At 42.0% G+C, this 7,500-nt stretch overlaps 1 protein-coding gene and 1 long non-coding RNA gene across 3 annotated transcripts in view; both read right to left on the bottom strand.

Annotated features, from left to right (window-relative positions):
* The window catches only part of LOC129844756 (4-aminobutyrate aminotransferase, mitochondrial-like), a 65,003-nt gene that overhangs the window by 30,299 nt on the left and 27,204 nt on the right, over positions 1-7,500 (bottom strand). The window lies entirely within an intron of this gene.
* Positions 4,481-6,129, bottom strand: LOC129844761 (uncharacterized). The gene is made up of 2 exons (XR_008757998.1): positions 4,855-6,129; positions 4,481-4,773 (listed from the first exon to the last, which is right to left on the bottom strand). It is a non-coding gene; the product is annotated as an uncharacterized LOC129844761 (long non-coding RNA).

Below are 7,500 nucleotides of genomic sequence, written 5' to 3'. Positions count from 1 at the left end.
CCTACTGCATGTAATCTGGTCCACAACCTGCTAACTCCTACTGCATGTAATCTGGTCCACAACCTGCTAACTCCTACTGCATGTAATCTGGTCCTTAACCTACTAACTCCTACTGCATGTAATCTGGTCCACAACCTGCTAACTCCTACTGCATGTAATCTGGTCCTTAACCTGCTAACTCCTACTGCATGTAATCTGGTCCACAACCTGCTAACTCCTACTGCATGTAATCTGGTCCTTAACCTGCTAACTCCTACTGCATGTAATCTGGTCCACAACCTGCTAACTCCTACTGCATGTAATCTGGTCCTTAACCTACTAACTCCTACTGCATGTAATCTGGTCCTTAACCTACTAACTCCTACTGCATGTAATCTGGTCCTTAACCTGCTAACTCCTACTGCATGTAATCTGGTCCTTAACCTACTAACTCCTACTGCATGTAATCTGGTCCTTAACCTACTAACTCCTACTGCATGTAATCTGGTCCACAACCTGCTAACTCCTACTGCATGTAATCTGGTCCTTAACCTACTAACTCCTACTGCATGTAATCTGGTCCTTAACCTGCTAACTCCTACTGCATGTAATCTGGTCCTTAACCTGCTAACTCCTACTGCATGTAATCTGGTCCTTAACCTGCTAACTCCTACTGCATGTAATCTGGTCCTTAACCTGCTAACTCCTACTGCATGTAATCTGGTCCTTAACCTGCTAACTCCTACTGCATGTAATCTGGTCCTTAACCTGCTAACTCCTACTGCATGTAATCTGGTCCTTAACCTACTAACTCCTACTGCATGTAATCTGGTCCTTAACCTACTAACTCCTACTGCATGTAATCTGGTCCTTAACCTGCTAACTCCTACTGCATGTAATCTGGTCCTTAACCTGCTAACTCCTACTGCATGTAATCTGGTCCTTAACCTACTAACTCCTACTGCATGTAATCTGGTCCACAACCTGCTAACTCCTACTGCATGTAATCTGGTCCTTAACCTGCTAACTCCTACTGCATGTAATCTGGTCCTTAACCTACTAACTCCTACTGCATGTAATCTGGTCCTTAACCTGCTAACTCCTACTGCATGTAATCTGGTCCTTAACCTACTAACTCCTACTGCATGTAATCTGGTCCTTAACCTGCTAACTCCTACTGCATGTAATCTGGTCCTTAACCTGCTAACTCCTACTGCATGTAATCTGGTCCTTAACCTACTAACTCCTACTGCATGTAATCTGGTCCTTAACCTGCTAACTCCTACTGCATGTAATCTGGTCCTTAACCTACTAACTCCTACTGCATGTAATCTGGTCCTTAACCTACTAACTCCTACTGCATGTAATCTGGTCCTTAACCTACTACCTTCTACTGCATGTAATCTGGTCCTTAACCTACTAACTCCTACTGCATGTAATCTGGTCCTTAACCTACTACCTTCTACTGCATGTAATCTGGTCCTTAACCTGCTAACTCCTACTGCATGTAATCTGGTCCTTAACCTACTAACTCCTACTGCATGTAATCTGGTCCTTAACCTGCTAACTCCTACTGCATGTAATCTGGTCCTTAACCTGCTAACTCCTACTGCATGTAATCTGGTCCTTAACCTACTAACTCCTACTGCATGTAATCTGGTCCTTAACCTGCTAACTCCTACTGCATCTATTGATATCTGTATTGAGCCAATGTTGCCGTTAGTTATATGTTAACTATACATCTCCTTTAAATCTTAATCCACCTTCTCTGGGTAGAACCTTTAAATCTTAATCCACCTTCTCTGGGTAGAACCTTTAAATCTTAGTCCACCTTCTCTCTGGGTAGAACCTTTAAATCTTAATCCACCTTCTCTGGGTAGAACCTTTAAATCTTATTCCACCTTCTCTCTGGGTAGAACCTTTAAATCTTATTCCACCTTCTCTGGGTAGAACCTTTAAATCTTAGTCCACCTTCTCTCTGGGTAGAACCTTTAAATCTTAATCCACCTTCTCTCTGGGTAGAATCTTTAAATCTTAATCCACCTTCTCTTTGGGTAGAACCTTTAAATCTTAATCCACCTTCTCTCTGGGTAGAACCTTTAAATCTTAATCCACCTTCTCTCTGGGTAGAACCTTTCAATCTTAGTCCACCTTCTCTCTGAGTAGAACCTTTAAATCTTAATCCACCTTCTCTCTGGGTAGAACCTTTAAATCTTAATCCACCTTCTCTCTGGGTAGAATCTACCTCTCCTGTTCTATTATAGTCCTAGTCAGAGAGATTCTCAACTAGAATAGCTACATTGTGTCCTTCCTCCACTTCCTGACAGTTCCATTAGAACATTCTACAGTGATGTTATGAAACCTAAGTTAATAGGAGACATACTGTAGATACACATTTACAGCATTCATGACTGCATGGAAACCCATCAGGAAAAAGTCAAATATGCCGCGCACGCACTTATCCTCATAAACCAGATAGGACATGAATAAGTCAGTCCCTGAACAGATGGCTTCTCTCTCAGTCTCAGATAAGATGTTTAGAGTCCTAGAAACACTCTACACGCCCTAAATGGCTCCCTATTCCCTACATAGAGCTCTGGTCAAAAGTAGTGCACAATAAATGGCTCCCTATTCCCTACACAGAGCTCTGGTCAAAAGTTGTGCACTATAAATGGCTCCCTATTCCCTACATAGAGCTCTGGTCAAAAGTAGTGCACTATAAATGGCTCCCTATTCCCTACATAGAGCTCTGGTCAAAAGTAGTGCACTATAAATGGCTCCCTATTCCCTACACAGAGCTCTGGTCAAAAGTAGTGCACTATAAATGGCTCCCTATTCCCTACACAGAGCTCTGGTCAAAAGTAGTGCACTATAAAGGGAAAAGGGAGCCATTTGGGACACAAACACTATGAATCCATTGAAGTGCAGAGCAGGGTCCAGTAATTAGAAGCTTTATCATTAACAGAACAGAGAGCGTCAGCTACTCTGTCAGGTCACGACCCAGATGCTTCATGGCTAATGAGTAGCGGCAGTATACACACAGTAACTTCAGAAGTATTTAGACCTTCCACATTTTGTTACCTTACAGCCTTATACTAAAATTGATTAAATTGTTTTTTCCCCCCCTCATCAATCTACAAACAATATCCCATAATGACAAAGCAAAAACTGTTGTTTTTTTTTGCTAATTTATTACAAATAAAAAACAGAAATATCACATTTATATAAGTATTCAGATCCTTTACTCAGTACTTTGTTGAAGCACCTTTGACAGCGATTACAGCCTCAAGTCTTCTTGGGTATGACGCTACAAGCTTGGCACACCTGTATTTTGGCAGTTTCTCCCATTTCTCTCTGCAGATCCTCTCAAGCTCTGTCAAGTTGGATGGGGAGCGTCGCTTCAGGTCTCTCCAGAGATGTTCGATTGGGTTCAAGTCGGGGCTCTGGCTGGGCCACTCAAGGACATTCAGAGATCTTTCCCTTGATCCCGACTAGTCTCCCAGTCTCTGCCGCTGAAAAACCTCCCCGCAGCATGATGCTGCCACCACCATGCTTCACCATTGGGATGGTGCCAGGTTTCCTCCAGATGTGATGCTTAGCATTCAGGTTAAATAGTTAAATCTTGATTTCATCAGACCAGAGAATCTTGTTTCTCATGGTCTGAGTCTTTAGGTGCCTTTTGACAAAGTCCAAGCGGGCTGTCATGTGCCTTTCACTGAGGAGTGGCTTCTGTCTGGCCACTCTACCATAAAGGCCTGATTGGTGAAGTGCTGCATAGATGGTTCTCCTATCTCCACAGAGGAACTCTAGAGAGCTCTGTCAGAGTGACCATCGGGTTCTTGGTCACCTCCCTGACCAAAGGCCCATTTCCCCCAATTGCTCAGTTTGGACGGGCAGCCAGCTGAGTGGTTCCGAACTTCTTCCATTTCAGAATGATGGAGGCCACTGTGATCTTGGGGACCTTCAATGCTGCATAAATGTTTTGGTACCCTTCCCCAGATCTGGGCCTCCACACAATCCTAAGCTCTAAATCTCTAAGCTCTACGGACAATTCCTTCGACCTCATGGCTTAGTTTTTGCTCTGACATCCACTGTCAACTGTGGGACCTTATATAGACAGGTGTGTGCCTTTCCATGTCCAATCAATTGAATTTACCACAGCTGGACTCCAATCAAGTTGTAGAAACATCTCAAGGATGATCAATGGACCCTGATGCACCGGGGCTCAAATTCGAGTCTTATAGCAAAGGGTCGGAATACTTATGTAAATAAGGTTCTGTTCTAAAATGTTTATACATTTGTCAACGAATCACTTTGTCATTATGGGGTATTGTGATGTCATTATGGGGTATTGTGATGTCATTATGGGGTATTGTATGTAGATTGCTTAGGATTTTTATTTATTTAATCATTTAATAGAATAAAGGCTGTAACGTCACAAAATGTGGAAAAAGTCAAAGGGTTTTGAATACTTTCAGAATGCACTGTATCTACACACACACCATGTTTTAACCTTTATTTTAACAGGGAAAACATACTGAGACCTAGGGTCTTTTTCCACAAATGTGCCCTGAATATACAACATACAGTCAATATAAAGATTAGACCCAAACATATAGAACATTTTAATACTAAAACACAGTCATGGGAAGCACAAATAAAACATCACAAATCACCCCAAAAAACTGTTACATTCCTCCACAAATTGTTCCCAATTAATACTTTAAGTCTACATAGCTGAGAGGAAGTTGTGTAAAGACAAGGTCATCATTAACTGCTGTATGTGGCCTAGACCTCATCATTAACTGCTGTATGTGGCCTAGACCTCATCACAACTAAACACATGAGGACAAGGTCATCATTAACTGCCTAGACCTCATCATAACTAACACATGAGGACAAGGTCATCATTAACTGCCTAGACCTCATCATAACTAACACATGAGGACAAGGTCATCATTAACTGCTGTATGTGGCCTAGACCTCATCACAACTAAACACATGAGGACAAGGTCATCATTAACTGCTGTATGTGGCCTAGACCTCATCATAACTAAACACATGAGGACAAGGTCATCATTAACTGCCTAGACCTCATCATAACTAAACACATGAGGACAAGGTCATCATTAACTGCTGTATGTGGCCTAGACCTCATCATAACTAACACATGAGGACAAGGTCATCATTAACTGCCTAGACCTCATCATAACTAAACACATGAGGACAAGGTCATCATTAACTGCCTAGACCTCATCATAACTAAACACATGAGGACAAGGTCATCATTAACTGCTGTATGTGGCCTAGACCTCATCATAACTAACACATGAGGACAAGGTCATCATTAACTGCCTAGACCTCATCATAACTAAACACATGAGGACAAGGTCATCATTAACTGCCTAGACCTCATCATAACTAAACACATGAGGACAAGGTCATCATTAACTGCTGTATGTGGCCTAGACCTCATCATAACTAACACATGAGGACAAGGTCATCATTAACTGCTGTATGTGGCCTAGACCTCATCATAACTAAACACATGAGGACAAGGTCATCATTAACTGCCTAGACCTCATCATAACTAAACACATGAGGACAAGGTCATCATTAACTGCCTAGACCTCATCATAACTAAACACATGAGGACAAGGTCATCATTAACTGCCTAGACCTCATCATAACTAACACATGAGGACAAGGTCATCATTAACTGCTGTATGTGGCCTAGACCTCATCATAACTAACACATGAGGACAAGGTCATCATTAACTGCTGTATGTGGCCTAGACCTCATCATAACTAAACACATGAGGACAAGGTCATCATTAACTGCCTAGACCTCATCATAACTAATACATGAGGACAAGGTCATCATTAACTGCTGTATGTGGCCTAGACCTAAACCACTGTACTGTAATCTAAGTCTCTCGCCTCCAGCTGCTTCCTGTGTTGCAATGTCAGGCTAAAAACACAAGGTCCTCTCAGGTATGTAGCTTTTGGTTTGCAGCGTTCTATAATATAGTAATATAACATAGTAATATAATAATATCATAATAATATCCTATAATATAGTAATATAACAATAATATCCTATAATATAGTAATATAATAAAAATAACCTATAATAATATAATAATAATATTCTATAATATAATACAGACTCTTTTCTCCAAACAGACTTACAGTCATGCATGCAACCATTTTAGACATGAGTGGTCCCGGGAATCCACCCCACTACCCCGGTGTTGCAGTCCCCCTTCTCTACCCACTGAGCTACAGGGAACTGCTGACCTTGAGAGTCCACTTCAACACCTGCCAGGCAGAAGTGCTGTGGTGTCAAAATGGGAAAATGCTACGCTACAGATACGTTGCTTCCCTCCAGCATGCTACTCGCCCACACAACGCCATACACGTGGTCTGTGAGGCCGGTTAGAGTACTGCTACTCTGTCAAACTATAGAACACACGACTAGCTAGATCCTCTAGACACCAACCGATAAGGATGGAGGAGGCTTGTGTGCTAACCAATAGGAATAGAGTAGATGTGTGTGCTAACCAATAAGAATAGAGGAGATATGTGGGCTAACTAATAGGATTAGATGAGATGTGTGGGCTAACCAATAGGAAGAGAGGAGATCTGGGTACTAACCAATAAGGATGGAGGAGATCTGTGTAAATCAAATAACATTTAATGGTAACATACACATGGTTAGCAGATGTTATTGCGAGTGTAGAGAAATGCTTTTACTGACCAGTAAGGATGGAGATGTGTGTACTGACCAATAAGGATGGAGGAGATGTGTGTACTGACCAATAAGGATGGAGGAGATGTGCGTACTGACCAATAGGGATGGAGGAGATGTGCGTACTGCCCAATAAGGATGGAGGAGATGTGTGTACTAACCAATAGGGATGGAGGAGATGTGTGTACTGACCAATAGGGATGGAGGAGATGTGTGTACTGACCAATAGGGATGGAGGAGATGTGTGTACTGACCAATAGGGATGGAGGAGATGTGTGTACTAACCAATAGGGATGGAGGAGATGTGTGTACTGACCAATAGGGATGGAGGAGATGTGTGTACTGACCAATAAGGATGGAGGAGATGTGTGTACTAACCAATAGGAATAGAGGAGATCTGTGTGTACTAACCAATAGGAATAGAGGAGATGTGTGTACTGACCAATAAGGATGGAGGAGATCTGTGTGTACTAACCAATAGGAATAGAGGAGATGTGTGTACTAACCAATAGGAATAGAGGAGATCTGTGTGTACTAACCAATAGGAATAGAGGAGATCTGTGTGTACTAACCAATAGGAATAGAGGAGATGTGTGTACTGACCAATAAGGATGGAGCAGATGTGTGTACTGACCAATAAGGATGGAGGAGATGTGTGTACTGACCAATAAGGATGGAGGAGATGTGTGTACTGACCAATAAGGATGGAGGAGATGTGTGTACTAACCAATAGGAATAGAGGAGATCTGTGTGTACTGACCAATAAGGAT

This window comes from Salvelinus fontinalis, unplaced genomic scaffold (genome assembly GCF_029448725.1).
Source record: "Salvelinus fontinalis isolate EN_2023a unplaced genomic scaffold, ASM2944872v1 scaffold_0223, whole genome shotgun sequence".
Lineage (NCBI taxonomy): Eukaryota > Metazoa > Chordata > Actinopteri > Salmoniformes > Salmonidae > Salvelinus > Salvelinus fontinalis.
The sequence above is the reverse complement of the archived record's forward strand: the minus strand, read 5'-3'. Positions and strand labels throughout refer to the sequence as shown.